The 18,308-nt window shown below is 37.9% G+C and overlaps 1 pseudogene; it reads right to left on the reverse strand.

The window, feature by feature from the left end:
• Positions 1-2,690: 2,690 nt before the first annotated feature.
• Positions 2,691-8,062, reverse strand: LOC127233524 (rRNA 2'-O-methyltransferase fibrillarin-like; annotated as a pseudogene).
• Positions 8,063-18,308: the final 10,246 nt, after the last annotated feature.

The raw sequence follows: 18,308 nt of genomic DNA on the forward strand, positions 1-18,308 counted from the left end.
TCATGTATCTATAAGATGTAGTGATCCCAGAATAAATTCTCTTCTCCAAAGTGTACAAAGAAATTAGGAAGACTCAGAAGCCTGAGCATAAAGTCTGCCTCTACTTCCAGAACAGTGAGGGGTGAAGATCTACTGTTTAAGCCACTCCCTCTAATGTTGTTTTGTTGTTGTTTGTTTGTTTTTTGTTTTTTTCCTTTGTAATGTTATTTCAAGTAAACAGGAAGGCATGTTCCACTGCACTCTCCCATTGTTCTCTAGTTGCAGCAAATATGCTGTGTGTGCCTTCATCTAGACTAAGTCATTGTCAGAAGCTGTCTTTGTGGGGTTACAATCACAATCAGGGGAGCTGAGTAGCCCCAAGTTCTTATCTGAGTGGGGTTGTGTGGATGAAGGAAAGGCCAGCTATAGCAAAGAATAGTCAGATCAAACTCCTACAGCTATTAAAAGGAGAGGCTTAGTTTTCTTTTTATTTTTGAGATTATAGTATAATTACATTATTTCCCCTTCCCTTTACTCCATCCAAGGTCTCCCATATACCTCTTGTTGCTCATGTATGTCCTCTTAGCTCATGAATTGCTGCTATGCACACACACACACACATACACATACACACACACACACACACACACACACACACTGTGTGCACCCAGTTTTATATGATGTCATTTGTATGCATGTTTTCAGGGATAACTCCTTAGTATTTGATAACAAATTGCTGTGCTGTTTCTTGGTAACATTTTTTTTTAAACGATACAGTATCTTCAATTTAGAAATCATGTTTCTAAAATATTTGTGCTATATGATGTCTCAGAAATGTCTAAATAGATATTTAAATAGGCATAAAAAGATCTCAGAGGCTTTAAAGCAAAATATATTAAGATTAATTTTATGCAGTAGCATGTCCTTATAAACTTATCACATTTCCTGTTTTCTTATTTTGAGCATGGAATATTATTTAATTTTGAAAGGGAATACAGAATAATGTGTGGAAAAATGCAGATTCCAGAAAAACATACTGACAGGTTTATTCATTATTTATGATAATTTTGCCTTAATATCAGCCATAATAAAATTAATAATTTAAAAATTTTGCAGCTAATTTATACATATTTAGCAATTGCATTCACTACTGGAAGTGTGTACTGACTGAGTCACAAACATTTTATTCTGTGATAATAAGAATATAATTTTTTGCAGAGCAGGAGTTGCCCAGGGGAGACGGATGTGGGGGGAGGGGCATAGAGGAAGAAGTGTGGGGAGAGGAAACTGCAGCAGGGGTGTAATATATGACAGATGAATAAAAGTTAAAAATAATACATATGTTTATGAATAGTCACCACCAGTTTATTATATTCACACATTTAAAATACTTGATAGTTTAACTTAGATATTATGATTACTATTCCAGTTGACCAATTTCTCTTGTGGTGTTTGGAGACAGGGGTCTCATTTATTCCAGGTAGGCCTAGACTTGGGGAAAGGGGAGGATAAGTTTGAAGTTATGACACCAGGCCTGTGTGTGTCTCTGCCACCATTTTATGTGGTGTTATGGAGGCATCCAAGGCTTCCAGTATGTTAGATGAGCATTCCACAGCATTGATTTTCTAGATACATAATCCACCAACAGTCTCTCCCTGATTCTTCCATATCACTTCTCCCTCCTTTTTTCTTTCCTTTCCCCTTTCTTTCAATATTTACCAGGTTTATCATACATGCTATGTAATTCTTTAGGCACCCAGAATAGAAAATACCATGGCTAAGAAGGTCTCAGTTTGGAGGGTTCATAAGCTATGCCTATGGTTTCTGAGACAGACATGTACAGGAGGCTAAAGATAGGACTGCAAAGCAGGCTGTGATAGTTTCTCCCAAATCAGGAAAGAAAAGACTCTTGCTTCCCATGGCTTTTATGAGGAATATGTGACCAGGACTCTCAGGCATCTTATGTGATTTCTCTCACATATAGTTCTCTCCAAGATGGAGTTTTTCAATTAAAGTTCTTCAGGTGGAAGAAACAAAATCCACGTTTATATCAACTAATTGCTTTTTTTTCTATAAACATAGCTTACATTACAGATACTTTCTCATCCTCTTTTAAAATTTAAATTTGAAACAAGATTGTTTTATATGTCATTCCCAGTTCCCTCACCCTCAACTCCTCCACTGTCTCCATTCCAACCCCCACCCCATCCTTTTCCTGCTCTCCAGGGAGGCTGAAGCCTTCCATGGGCCATCCTCAAAGTCTGTCATATCATTTGGAGCAGGGCCTAGTCCCTCCCCCATGTGTCTAGGCTGAGAGAGTATCCCTCCATGTGGAATGACACCCAAAGTCCATTCTTAAACTGGTGATAAATACTGATCCACTACAAGATGCCCTATAGAGTGCCCAGTCCTCCTCAGTGACACCCATGTTCAGGGAATCTGTCCTATGCTGGTTTCCCAGCTATCAGACAGGAATCCATGAGCTCCCCCTTGTTCAGGTACACAGTTTTACCCTGGTCTATAGCTCTATAATAGAGCTTGAAGTCAGGGATGGTGATGCCTCTGGAAGTTCCTTTATTGTACAGGGTTGTTTTGGCTATCCTGGGTCTTTTTCTTTTCTTTTTTCTTTCTTTCTTTCTTTCTTTCTTTTTCTTTTTTTTTTTTTTTTTTTTTTTTTTTTTTTTTTTTTGACAGATTAGTACTTTTAATAGAAAACAAAACAATACAAAACTACACGTGCAACAGTAGCAACACACATTTCTTCGAATCCAGACAGCTTTGAGTTTCAGTTCTTCACCTTAGGAGGTAGCCTGTACACACCTACAACCACAGCATGGTTGCGTTCATAGGGCTCCAGTGTCAACTACTCCTGAGGCTTCATGTTCTCCTGCTGCATCTTCTTCACTTGGGATGCAAACACAGCTTCTTCTGAGGCTGTGGAGTCAATGGAGTTAGCCTTAATGGAAATGACAAAGTGTACTCCATTCCGCAGGAAGATGTGGACATTCAGGGCCACAATCCGGGTTTGGTCTGGTTGTGCCACGTCCGCAAAGATCACGTCCGCCATCGGAATAAGCATGCGGTCTTTGTGTGGGTGCCGAGCATCTTCAATCACAGGAATAAAGTTGATCCTCTTCTTGGCCAAGTTGGTGAGGTCACGGCCAGAATGGTGTGAGAACTCAACTGCGTAGACAAGACCATCCGGGCCAACGTGAGAGACAGTGGTGCCTGACGCTGCCCCAAGATAGAGCACCTTGGCCCCTGGCTTGATGTGGATCTGGTCTACGCCGCCTAGGATTGCTGCTGCCAGCTTGGAACAGAAGGGGTTCCAGGCTCATTACTCAATTTTGTCACCTCCCTCTGAAATAGAGACTCTCTTCTCCCCATACACAGATTCTCCAGGGATCAGATTCTTTGTGACAAGGGCATCCTTCTTCCCGCTACAGATAAAGACACCTTCATGCAGATGTGGCTCGACCATAACATTCTTCCCTGCCTGGGTTCCTCTTTTGCCTCCCTGGCAACCACCTTGACCCCGGCCGCCCCCAGACTGGAAGCCTACACCTCGTCCACCTCCTCCTCCACCTCCTGGTCCCCTGAAGCCTCCACCTCCTCCTCCACTTCGACCTCCACCAAAGCCTCCCCGTACCCCACCAAACAAAACCGCCTGGGCTTCCTTGTCCTCTACTGCCTCTGCCACCAAAGCCGCCCCCCACAGGGGCTGAAGACTGGCTTCATCGCTGCATTCTAGTTGCACGGCTCCAGCAGTCTCCCTGGGCCTTTCTTTATCCATGTAAAGTTGAGTATTATTCTTTCAGGTTCCTTGAAGAATTGTGCTGGGGTTTGATGGGGATTGCATTGAATCTGTATATTGCTATTGACAAGATTGCCAGTTTTTACTGTTGATCCTACCTATCCTAGAGCATGGGAGATCTTTCCATTTTCTGGTATCTTTAACTTCTTTCTTTAAAGACTCAAAGTTCTTATTATATAGGTCTCTCTTTACTTTTAAAAGCCCTAAAAGTCCCATAATAAATGTATAATAAAGGAGTGATTCAGCCATGATTAAGACATGGAAATGAGCTCACACTTACCCACAATCTGTGTCTTTAACCTGAAAAGCTGAGAAAAATAGATGTACTTTAGCTTATGAGATATTTGTAAATATCTATATGACTTCAGTATTAACTCTCAGATAAATTCGTATTTAAAGAGACATAAAAAATAAAGTTTTCCACAGTAAATTTAAATCACTTTTGATGGAGTTGGTTGATCTCCTACATTAGGCAGAGGAAACTACAATGCTCCAGGGAAATACAACATGAACAAAAAGCTAGATTCTGTTCATATACCATGTCTGTTGGTCCCGCATATTTTATTTCTTTCATAGTTCATATAATGAGCCTTGAAAACCCAATGCCTTCACACACACTTGAAGTGAAACTCCCTTCTGACATGATCGGGTAAAGCATGCAAAATGACAAATGTACTTAGCCTTTAAATGAACCCAACTCCTATACGTGATGGGTGCTTCAAACCAGTGATGGAAAGACTGCAAGAATCAGGGGTTGGGTACCAGTTTCAACACTCCATCTGAAGCTAATGTGGACTGTTTGATTCAGCACTGTGGGGCTGAGTGTCTCCTTGGAGCAGGAATTAGCACCTTTGGCATCATCATGGTATTATTGGAGCTAACATTTGCAGGCAGATACATTTTTTATGTTGAACATAAAAATAAGGTTTTTCCTCTATAATCTACAGTAGAGATCCATGTGGAAACATAAATCTGAAATACTGTGAATGTTGAAAAAAAGAAAGTCAAAGATGAATGACTTCTGAGAGAATAGCAGAGAGCTTCTGTGTGATTCACGATGACAGGGAAGAGATTATCCCCTGTAATATGAAAGGGGAAAAATGTATATTTCTTTCCATATAGTCATGAGGAAAAAAACTTGAAAAATAAAGTTATCATCCAATTTGATTTAATTTTTAAAACAAAACATTTATCTTGTGGAGGAGTGAACATAGACATAGGCATGCCTTTTTTATAGCCACATGCATGCCTTAAACGGAGATAAAGGAGGTTCAACTAGTTCAGTCTTTACTCACAAAACATGTAAACTGGGAAAATTTTGATATCTGTGGAGTATTACCTTCAATATTGCCAGTGGGTTAACAGGTAAGCCAAGTAAAGTTCCAAGAAAAGGAAAAAAAAAAAAGAAGCAAAACTTACTTCATAAACTAGGTGCTTGTCCATTTTCTGAAGCAGTAAATTACACCAATGGATGAAGTAAACAAAGTATGAAATACAAAGTTGTCCTCTGTTTCACCAAGAAACCTATGCATTCTTCACTCATTAGGGCATATTTTCAATGATGCCTCCAAACCCTTTGTTCTAGTTAATTATTAAGTGTTAGCTTTCAGCTGTAATCTGACCTTTTAGAGACTTCTATAAAATTCTTAAACCCATTATGAGTTAGGTTAAAAAGCCAGAGTATATTTTGTGAATTATGCCAAGTAGGTAAGAGGTTTTTGCACCCTACAGTGTGATGTTGACTTGCTGCATAGTTCATTTAGAAAACAACCTACATTTTGAAATGTCACTCAACACAGGCAGAGAACAAAGTGGAATAAACAAACAAACAAAAAATTGTGGGGACTTCAATCAATCTTGGCTCTTACATGGGTCAGTAATGAATTTTGAGAAATGTTTTGCTACAGAAAAAAAAATCAACTCTTAGATTAAAGACAAAATCAAAACGTGCAGTGAGGAACTACAATTGAACATCGTTAGCCTTTACCAGTTCACCGAGTCAACTCCTGGCTTGGCTGGGGTCAAATTTTAACTTTTGACGGACATCATTCTATGGCACTGCAAACCCTAAAATAAAATAATAGTAAAAATAAAACTGGAGTGCACTTAATGATTTTGTCTATCATAGTTATTAAGGTCCCTACCTAACAAACAGCATTATCCTCAAAACCAACCTTTTTATTAGTGCTACTACCATTTTTTTTTATGCTGGCTGCCTCTGCTTTTGTCTTGGAATGCTAGCTAGACAAGTCTCCCTACTTCTCCAGACATTTGTGTCTCCATCTATGAGCTATCAGGATGGATCGATTACTCTTCTGGGCTTTCCTAAGTCCATCAATCTAACTCGAAATCCTTTAATGTTCAGTTCTCCGGAGAGCCACCACCATAGCACATATTTTTATAGAGTTCCAAATTAGCAGACATTGTACAGGGAATGGAATATGGGGATTTTTTCTGAGAACATAATTACAGTGAGAACAGAAAGATAGAAAGAGTTCATCAAGTGCCTGTTTCTAAGGTCAAATTTTGTATGTATGCATCCCCCATGAAATTGTCCAAATTTCAATATAAAGATACACTAAACTGAGTTCAGAAAGTTGAGTGTTTTACAAATTTTTGTCTCTGTATGGCATTTGCCTTTCTGCAGGATCGCAAAAATAGATTTTCTCAGTGCTTGGAGTGGAGCATTACTGATGTAATTGGGTAGGGCTGGCACAATGTGTTCAGTTTTAGTTGATGTCACTGAATAAATCTCTCGTTGGAATAAATTGAGTATTCATGGAAACTTCAATGTACCTGTGAACACAGCCCAGCCCAGAATCTGAATCTTAACCTGATTTCCTTGTGCAGATTCAAAAGCATTGTAAATATGGACTTAAACACAGAGGAAAATGTAACAGTTGATTCCTGGTAAGTGGTGGCTTCATTTCTCAGAAAGCAGTTACCTTCTAGAGAAAAGGGGGAAGCTTGTTGGATTTATGTGCGTACCTTCCTGTGAAACCACAGTTTGTTTAGGAGATTATAACTCAAGCAGAAGGTGATGCTGCCTAACCTATGCAGGGAGCTTTTAAATTCATATGTGTCTTTAGGGGGAAACTACAGCACATGGCAGATAACTGTATAAAAAGGCTAGAATTGTGCTTAAAATAGTGACCATGACATTTGATTTTTATTTCTTTAAATGGTATAAATCTCTGAGTGATAGTTGAATAAATGTAGGAACTAAAAGATAAGGAAATGGCCATATTTCAGGGGTTTTTTTTTTTTTTCTGGTTTAAAGTGGTACAAATCCTAGTGCATTTGATTTAACTACATATATAGAAGATAGAATGATGCCTAAAAAAAAGTCCTCCTTTTTTTCTCTTCATACCAATATTGGCTCCCTCTTTTATGCTCTCTCTCTTTCTCTCTCTCTCTCTCTCTCTCTCTCTCTCTCTCTCTCTCTCTCTCTCTCTCTCTTTCTTCTGTCTTTAATTCCTACCCTGACTTAATCTTCCTAGTCACACGTGCTTTCACTGAACCTAAATAAAGGTCTAGAGACCTACAAGACTGCCGCCAACTAACAATTTGAGCAACCATGGAAAGGCTACCATAAATGCCCTTCCTGGATCACTTATCCACCATCATAGAGCCCTCATCCAGTACCTGTCGGAAACAGAAGCAAACATCCATACCTAAACACTGAGTCAAACTAGAATCCAGATGCTGATGGAGAGGATAAGACCAGGTTGCAGAAACACAGAGAGACAGCTTACCTGAACAAGGAGGAGCTAATGGGCCCCCTACATGTGGAATTGGGGTGGGTGGATGGGCGGGGAGGGTGGTCCGGGTGCATGTGAGGGGGCAGAGAGGGTACGAGGAAGGGAGGGAGGGAAGAAGGAGGGGGGAGGGAAGGAGGAAGGGAGAGAGAGGGAACTGCGATCAACATGTAAAATAAAAAATAAATAATTAAAATTAAAAAAAAATGTCCTCCTTCATTGGTTGCTAGCTAAATAGACTTAGGATTAATTGGCACACAGAAATCAATAGGCTTCTCCTTGGTGAGACTACACACATGCTCAAGAAAAAAAAAAAGATGAAACATCCTTGTGCTGACCCCAGAATGCAATGCAAACCCCCCCCCCCCGTTCATGTTCATTCTCCCTCCTCCTTCTCCTTCTCCTCATCCTCCCCCTTCTCTTTTTCCTTCTCTTTCTCCCACCCTCCTGAATGCCCCTCCCATTCACTCCTTAGGGAGTCAACAAAGTTTGGCATACCAAGTTGAAGCATGACCGAACATTCCCCACTTTACCAAGTCTGAGCAAGGTATACCACGTAGGGAATGAACTCCATAAAACCAGTTCATGCAACTGGGATAGGTCCTAGTGCCACTGTCTGTCCTCCAAACAACAGATCTAGTCACATAATTGCAACCCACATTGGGAGACTCTAGTTCATTCCCATGCAGGTTCCCCAGATGGCAGTCCGTAGACCATGAGCTCCCTCTAGCTTGGGTCAGCTGTCTCTGTGGTAAGCCCCATAGATAAGCACTTTTTCACTTCAAGCACATCTGTTCCTAAATTTGTATAGTATTGATAAAAGAAAAAGTCAGTACAGTGTTCACACCAAAACAATATAAATTCATACTAGTGACTGCTCAGAGGTTTGGAATTAAGATCTAACTCCTTCTGGGAATGGATTGTTGCTTCTATTAAAAGTATAGGGGCCATAGACTAGGAATCATGAGGAACAAGGACCTTATTAATCTTTAGCATAAAAATTAGAAAAAACAAATGATGGTAGCTGTAAAGTACAAATGCATGGACTCATAAGCAATGTTGTGTTAGATTTGTAATATTAGATTAGTTAAATTGCTTTGTTTAGTTTTAATTGCTTTATCTACACAAAGTAAAATTTGTATTTTACTGAGAGATGGCTCAGCAGTTAAGAGCATTTGATACTCTAAAGGATGTACCCACATTCCCAGTACCCACATTGAAGCTAACAACAGCCTGTAACTCCAGTCCCAGAAATCTTCTGGTCTCTACAGGCACCAGGCACACACATGTTACACAGACATAGGTACATGCAAAATGCACATATATACAATAAATAAATAACATGTTTAAAAAGGATATCATATAAATGTACGCGAATGTTCTTTGTAAGGCTTATAATATAAATGACATCATGTGTAGCATTTAGCTGCATGAGTTCTATACAAGATGTTCAGATACAAACTGTGGCTTTTAGAAACAATATTATTTGAGCAAATTTCTCATTTTCCATATGTTTATATATAGAAGTAATAGTAGACATTACTTCTATATATAAACTATATATAAATGTAGACTGAAAGTAATTTCTACATAGAATAATTAGAAAAGTATAAAAATGCAATAATTTTGATTTTTAAAAACTTATTTAGTATTATTATTGTGTAAGTACGATGAATGTATCTGATGAGTATGTTCTGGCATGTCCATGGCACAAGGACCAAGTGAAGATCAGATGATTGTTGGAGTCATTTCTCTCTTTCCAACATAATTCCAGGGATCAATCTCAGGTCATCAGAAATGTTTAGCAAACCCATATAGCCTAGGCATATCAAAGGATCAATAAATTTTAATTATTATTTATTGTTCTTGGTTATACAGATGCAATAAATCTCATTCCATTATTTCTATTTTAGCCCTCTCATTTCTTACATCTTATTTACTTTTAGTTTATCATATTCCTTTTTGTCAACCATCATTACTTATGTATATTGATCTGTGAATAGGTAAGTATTTCTATTTTCAAGGGAGAATTTACCCTTGATTCAAGCCTCCTGCAGATTCTTGGGACTGGATCTGATTACAGAGTCACATCCTTTAACAACTTGAGACTTGACTTACAAGACAGATACACTGACACTAAAAGCTCAACAACTGCCTCTCTGCCCCATCAGCATGAATGTTACTAATATTTCAGAACAAAGTTGTTAGATGAGAGTGAGAGTGTTAAAACTCTGAATCAGTTAAGAACAGAAATTATATCATTATTTCCATATCTAAAAACTCTTGTATATAGTTTTATTTATGAGTATTTTTGAACTTTTCTTATTAGTATTTTGAAGTTTTTGCATTTCTAAATAAATTTCTGCCCATGCATTCCAGGTTGAATGTCAACTTAATAGAAAGATTTCAATTCTCCTTTGCTGTTAAAATTGTCACATTTGAAACATTTGACTAGAACACAGAGCATGAACAATTGATATCCCCTGCTTTCCTTTTTAGATGACATCAGTCTTAATATTGTACTTGTTCCAACCACCTTGAAAGCACAGGATGTCACTTGCTCAAGTTCTTGAAGAGGGAGTATGCTGTGGAATAATCCTTCTGCACACTGCAAAGATTTGTCACTCAAATTGGTTTCATAAAACACTGATTGGCCAGCCAGTAGCCATGGAGAAAGTATAGGCAGGGTGACCAAATTAAGGATGATAGGAAAGAGAAGGGTGGAGTCAGAGAGTTGCCTGTAAACACAGAGAAGCAAGATGTGAATACCATACTGAGGTACTGAGAATAGTTAACAAGCTATGTGGCTAACATAGATAAGAATTATGAGTTAATTTAAATGTAAAAGTTAACTAGTAACAAGCCTGAGCCACAGCCAAGCATTTATAAATAATATATGCCTCTGAGTGATTATCCAAAAGCAGCTCCTGGATGAAAGCTTCTAATCACAGGAGTAGTATGGCCCCATCTCATCCCTTAGTATGATGTATTACTTCAGTTGCAGACAACTATGGCAATAATAGTGTCAATAAGTAATACAGTATTAACACCAAGCTATATGTTCATGTTTTTCTATCAAATACTTACATTAAATCAATGTGACTTATCTCAGGTATAACATGGTAAGAGCAGCCATTTTCTTTGATTTTTCTCTTTTACCTGAGATTTAACCCCATCAAGAATAAAGGAAATGGACTTGGTGATTTCACATTTTTATGACATATGAAATTTCAAAGATACAGAATCAAGCTACTAAGCTGTTTTCAAGATAAGGCAATAGAAGCCCTTTTGATGGTTCAGTAACTGGATGACCTTGATGAAGGTAACTTTCTTCAAAAATTGAAGTTTTCTGCATCACATTGTGGAGCAGAATCTAATTTCAATACAAATGTACTCAGAACTCCTGGCAAACTGAATTCAATGCAGCTTTGGGAAGAAAGAGCTCAACTATCATTGTAACTTTAGCAATGAACACCATCTCTGATTAGTGCAGCCCAGTGAAGGCCTTTGTGAGGCTTAGAACTAAAACAAAAGAAATAAAATGTTTCTCTGAATAGTACTTAAGAGTGAAGGGCCTGCCAGCATGGAAAAACAAATAATGGTAATACAACAAATATTTATTTGTTCTTTTTCTTGAAAACTAATTCATAGCCTCTGTCCAAGTTCACAAAGAATAGAGCCCAAGGCGAACACTTGTGTGCATTTGTTTTTCATTTCCTAGTTTCCACAGCATGGGAAGAGAGATTGCTACCATAGACCTGGATCAAGAGAGAGGTTACATTGGGAAACAAAAGACAACAATAGAAAGGCACAGATGGTGGGTGGCTAGTCTTCCAAAAAATTAACAGTAGTTTAAGTTGCATTTAGAAATGTCCAATGAGGAGCAAAAGGTCAATGTATTTATTGAGTGGTTTTGGTCAAGGATGTTTTAATATTTACTGTTTTTCAGACAATTCTACGAGACCCACATTTCAGTACTACAGGATCCCAAGAGTCACCTAAAACCATGCTGACAAAAAAAGCCAAGACTAAATAAGAGGAACAGACAGAAAATCCCTAGTAGTCTGTTCAAATCCTGTGTGAAGCTGGTTACAGAGACAGTCTGGGAAAATCAGGAGGCTGGAAAGACTAGAAGTTGTAAAGAAAAGTGCGATCCACTAGGGTTTCCTCACCACTGATGGTAGCCTTTCTAATCTCAAATCAAATGGAGTTTGCTAATTAGTTGCCCTTTTGAAATTGAATGTCAGCCTGATGGTATGTAATGAAAAATGAAAATCCTTCCTTTATTCCCAATCCTTTTTCTCTAGTTCAAACTGTTGGATTTTTTAAAATGATGTCTCAAAATATGTGTCATTACACCAATGCAGAATGCTATTCTTCCCTATGTCTTTCTTGTCCTTCATTTTAATTCAGTTATTTTTAAGGAATGCCATCGTAACATTTTTTTTGAGTAGAGTAAAAGATCTTAAAAAAAATGTCTTAGGATAATACAAAAGAACAATTTTACTAATGAATGACATATGCATTTGTTCTGTTGGTTAGTTGGGGTTTTATTGTTTTTGTTGTTATTTGTTTGTTTGTTTACTTTGTTCTTGATTTTAAGTCCCTCCTTTTAGTATGTAAGGAGTCCACCCAGCAGCTTGAGCATGTCGGTTCACACCTGTATATCTATCATCTTGGAAACTCAGACAGGATATTGACATGAGTTCAAAATCAGCCTAGTCTACAGAATTAGTTCCAAGCTTCAGCTATTTAAACAGTGAGAGTTGAAATTATTATTGCTTTAAAAACAAAGTCAAAAAATGTGGAAGTGATATTTTGCCTCAGAAACAGATTGTGGATGCACAAACACACACACACACACACACACACACACACACACACACACACACACACAAAGCTAACAAAAAACTGAAAACACGATGAGCAGACAGGGAACCAAGATCAAGAGATATTCCCAATGAGAATGTACATTACAAAGGTAATAGAATTCACAGTGGGCACCTATTCAAAGCATCAAAGGAATAAGTAGTAGAAGAATTTCAACAATAGCAAATTCATTGTTACATTTGTCCACATCACTAGAGAGAGAATGTGCTATGTAATTTAGGTTGACCAGAGAACAATTGTGTTAAACTTCAATAAAACAAGAGTTAAATTCTTCAATAGCTCTTTCCAATTATAAAATCAGTGTTATGGATAGTTTTTCTTCCTGCCAGTCTGGTCCCACCACCGAACCAGCCCTCAATAACACTGTATTAGATATAGAGCTGTTGGCCAGTTAGTAGTTTCTTATCGGCTAGCTCTATCTTAAACATTAACCTATTTCTATTAATCTAAATATTTCCATTTGGTCTTATCTTACCAGAGAGAGGGGCTGGCATTCTTCTCTCTCTGTCCTCCATCTCGAATCTCCTCCCTACTACTTCCTCTCTCCTACTAGTCTTCTAGTCCCACCTATCTTGCTTCCCTATTGGCCAACAGTGCTTAATTCATTAACTAATATGAGGCACATATTTGCAGAATGACATCCCCCATCACATCATAGTATAGTCTACTAAGTAGGGAGATTAGGGATGGATATCAACATAATATATTGTATACATTTATAATATTATCAAAAAATTATAAAGAAAATAATGGTAGGATAAGATTTTGTTGTACCTTAGCAAACTCAGTTCTAGAGACTGGATTATACGTATAATACCTTGGAAAATAATACTCATGGCTCTTTCTTTGGCCCCATAAGTTAAAGCAATCCTACAATTTCTAAAACCAACTGTTATTCCACACAATAGTTTTTCATTAATAGGAAGAAGAGGGAATCTTAAAAGTTGAGTGCAATTAACAAATCAACACACATACAGCATTCTATTGGGTGATCATACTATAGAGGAAGATTGCAAGATCTTAAATTTGTCAATTCATAGATCTTCCCCTGCTAGAAACATAAAGAGTAGAATGGGAACTCATCAGGAAAACAGACTCGGTTTTATAAAATTACTCTTCTGTATGTTCTTTGTGATTGTATGGCCTTGCAAAATTAACAATTAAAAAATTTAGCAAAGGGTTATATCTTGATGTTAGAGATGGAGAGAAGAGAAAAAAATCTAACATAATCAAGTTTTCTCTAAGGGCTTAAGAAAATGTTCTTATAGGAGAAAATGCAGGTGACTTGGCAGCTGAGACAAGAAGAACTACATATATACATAAATGCAATCTCATTTACTGGCTACATTTGAACAAAGACGTTTTAATAGTCCACATTTCAAGGATTTGCTCCCAAGAGTGGTGCTTTGGAGGAACTGGTAGAGTTGGAGAATGAGGACATGGAGAAGTTTTTTTGGATATTGCAATGTCTTTTCAACCACAATTTGGTGGCCCCGGCTTCTTCATCCTTCTGCTGTCTGTTTGTGGCATGAATTTGTCTTGCCTCCCCTGACCACTGTGCTCTATGCCTTTGCTAGTTGTGATCCCCACCTCTCAAGGCAATTAACTTGTTTGAACATTTTTTGACTTAAAACTCTAACTCTGTTAACTAATCTTTTCTATTTGCAAATTAATTCTCTCAGTTATTTCAGTATGGTGACAGAAATCTGGCTTCCATAGTCTCTTTGAGGGAAAAACCTCAATTATCAATTATCCTCTCTGACAATGTGAACTTTTGATAATTTGAATGTAACATTGAAGAATTTGGATTTTATCTCTTAATATAGAGTATATTTGTTCTCTATCCTGACTAAATCATAACACTTTGTCTCTTCTCTAAAAGTTTGGACACTCTAAAATTGTATTTAGGTTAGCTTCAAACTTTCTGAAGAAACAGGAGCTCTCTAATAGCATTATCTGAATTAAAATATTTCATTGTAAGCATCTTTCATATTAACTTAGTTGATGATCTGTGGATGTATCTTTTGTTGTCAGGAATTTGGGCTTCATTTTTTTTTTTACGAACTACAATAAATTATAATACACCATATTTCATATCATTATAGCCTGAGAGTAAACCTGTCACCATGCAACTGAGCATAGGTCCCTGATTGATATAGTCTTTGCAGAGTGGCTCCTGTGAAGTGGCTGACCCTCTTGGGATTTAAAAATTCTCACATCTCAGCAGTGATTATTCACCTGTCCATGCACCATTTTATTTGACATTATTATTTTTCTGTTTGATTTAATTCAGCTAACCTGTTTTAAGTAGACCCTGGGCATCTGGCACAGCATTTTGCTGGGGATGAGAGACTGATCTGTCCTTTTGGAACCCACAGTATAGTGAAGGAATCAAAAGAGTGCAAATGCCTTCATTTTAAGCTACAATCACAGGAAATAACAAGTCCCAGGAAGTCTTTCTACACTGTAAATCAAGTTTACCTTAAAATGATGCAGATGAGGTTATGTTGCATAAATTTAATAAAAATAGTACTGGACTGGGTATGGTGGATTGTGTAGGAGTTTCTCAGTTGGCCAGGGAGATAGCAATGCAAATAGGGTTCACATTTTTCTAAGACAGTAAAGGCATAAATATAGTAAGAAGTAAACACCTGCTGTGTTGGAGGAATGGCAAATATATTCACAGAATGAAGCTTTTAAAAAAGTATGAAAAGGAAGGAAACAAACCTAGCTGTGAAGGGCAGGAAAGCCCATGCCGGAGTTTGTAATGTTTCACATGAGATACTAGGGGATATTTTAACACCTCAAGCCAAGTCTACCAAGCATGAAGCCTAAATTAGGTAAATTAGATGTATTCTTTCTACAACCTACAAAGCCCCTTGGTGTGTCCCTACATCTTTTTGTAAGTCTCAGGAGTAAATGTGCCTGGATTTATTTCTTAAGGGGCAGGAGTAGACTTTTGTATATCAGGCATTCCTGTTCACCAACCCTGTTGACTTTAAGGAAAGCAATTGGCTCTGTCTGGTTGTATTAGAGAACTAAACTTTGCAATTAAAAATTATGAATACCTGTGTAAGGAAAAGTTAATGGAGAAGATCCCAATATTTGATTTCTCTAGCTCTTGGAAGAAGAGAGCTAACATAGGCAGATTTCCCCTGAAGGGCAAAGAGACACACAATAAAGACATAGTCAGTAGACAAATCTGCGATGTCTGCCAAATGATGCTACATCCTCCGAATGCTGTGTCTGCACTGGGCACATCTTGATGACAAGCAGAAAGACTCCAGTTACTGGCAGGAGGATCTTGGAAATCTGCAATATCTGATGGATCGCTCCAGTTTCTATACTCTGAGAAAACTTTTCATTTTTCGAGCTTCTTAGAATTCTCCCTAGGTTTTGTTGCCCCAAATGATCATAAGATAGCAAAACAAAAGAAAACTTCACTGAAACCAAAATGAGGAGAATAAACATAAAGGGGATTTCTAACAGCTCTTTGTTGGAAGAGGCATATGGTTGGATGTAATTGTGCACACGTCAACAGATTCAACTCAGTGTAGCCACAGAAATCCATATGCACTACCCATTGAAGTGTGCAAGTTCTACAAGCATATAAGTGATGCCAAGTGACTATCAGTGTGGTTTTAACACTGGGAGACAGATATTACAGCAGGTTTCAAAGGTGAGAGTAGGGGAATGAATATTTACCAGTTAGCATTGGTGGGGTGTCTTTGTTCTTCAATGGATTCTATACATGTCCTAGAATCCCCCAAGAGTGACAGATAGGGCCTAGCATTTGGCTTCTACCTCATATCCCCACATACAGAGATCCGTGTTTGTTGAACTGTTTTAGTAAGAAAGAACTAGTTTCTTAGAAGTTAGTGAGAACTAATTTATTCTCTGTTCTATCTACTACCTGGACCACTCATTCCTCTAAATCAGGATTAGCTATGAGGATCTTAATTCTTTTTCTTCTGGAACTAAAACTAGGCTGGGGAACATCAAAATCATAATAAGGAAAGAGATTTGGAATCTCATTTGTGCTAAAGAGTTATGTATAAAGTTTGTTTCAGTCAGCATTGTATATAGTGCAGATATTTCAGTTTCTCTTTTCTATGATACCTGCTATATCCTTGCACTTAATAAAGAATTGAAGAATGCATAAGTGATTGAAGATACAGAATTCCATAGAGTAAATTCATCAAATTATAGGACCAAAAGAAATCAACTTTATATACCTATCCTCCACCCTACCCTCCCAAATTCTCCATAAATATAAACACAATGGACAAACTAAAACATCCTAGATGTCCAAAGGCAAATTAAAGAATCTTCACATTAAGGCAAAATCAATAAGAATCCATGTTAAAAGTATGTCTGGTGCAACTGTCGCCATGCCTGTGATGATAGAGAGGGGAAGGGGAAGAAGGATCCAACTGGCATCAGGTACCATGGTCCCAGCAAGTCACGTTGGAGGAAACACCAGCATCAATTGTCATCAAGGTTATAAGGCATACATACTGAGGAGTCCTAGAGAAGATGAAACACCTTCACTCACCTCTCCTAAGAAGCAGCCTGTTTGTAGCCACTAAAATAAAAGAATGGCCACTTTCTGCAATACTAAGACCCTCTGAGAGTCTGCTCTTAGAGTATCTGCTCCAAGACCTCAGCTCAGCAGTTAACCTCAGCGTTCCCACATCTTAGTAACTGGAGCTATTACTATGATGACTTAGTGTATGCTCTCCTTCCAGAAGCTGAGCTCTTATTTTGAATGTCTATGCCTTTAGCAACAGCTCAGCCACTATAAAACTCTGGAGTTTCTGTTTCTCTGTGCAGGACTGAGCTTTAGAACCCTGCACCAAGGCTGCATCAGCCCTTCCAACATCCCAGACACTGAGGCCATAATTAGGTAGCCCATTCTCTAGAAATTATGTTGATGACTCTGTCCATCCCCTGAAGCTACTTTAATTGTGTACATACCCATCCATTAGTTCTTGACATCTGTGCTTCACAGATAGCTACCAAGAAGGCAAGGGATGTGCCCACTCCCCACCCACCAGATTCATCATTTCCTCAGGTCTCAGAAATCTGCTGCAAGTACTTTTGTTCACATCTGTGCCTGTGCCACAGAGACAGAGAGTTATAAATCAAACATCTATGATGAGAACATATAAAAAATTCACAGAAAAACATTTGCAAAGCAGATTCACCAGTATATTAAAAAGATTTTCCCTAAGAAGCAGAAATGAGTCACAACATGCAAGTTTATAAATGTGATATATCACATTAATAGAATAACAGACAAAACATGATAATTTCAATATAAACAGGAAAATAATTGAAAAATTCTTTCAGGATTAAGATTCTAAATAAATGAAGTATGGAAGGCATAACCTCAAAACAATTAGCACTGTGTATGATAAATCCACAGCTTACATCATACGACATTGAGAAAAGTTAAAAGCATTTCCTACTGAGGCTGCATATAAAGCCAGAGGACCGGCAGGATAAAAGGAGAAGGTACAGCTTCATACTTTGGGATTGAGTACAGACACACTTCAAGTCGAAGGTCAGAATCTGCAACAATAAGGTCAGAATGGCATACATAGAAAATTCTTGGTCTTAAATAACACACACACAAACTCTATGGACTTAAGGCCAGGATGGGTTCAACTGTATTCATACTCCTTTTCCATCTCTAAGTATAAACATGGCGCCTCACTAGATCACCTTAAATTTTCATTTTTAAACATTTCTTAAGAGAATACCTCCATGGTTTCTGCAATTAATTCACGTTATATATTCACACCTTCAGGTTTGGAGCTAGGATCCATAAAAAAGAGAAAACTTGCGGCATTTGTCTTTGTGGA

Source organism: Phodopus roborovskii, unplaced genomic scaffold (assembly GCF_943737965.1).
Source record: "Phodopus roborovskii unplaced genomic scaffold, PHOROB, whole genome shotgun sequence".
Classification (NCBI taxonomy): domain Eukaryota; kingdom Metazoa; phylum Chordata; class Mammalia; order Rodentia; family Cricetidae; genus Phodopus; species Phodopus roborovskii.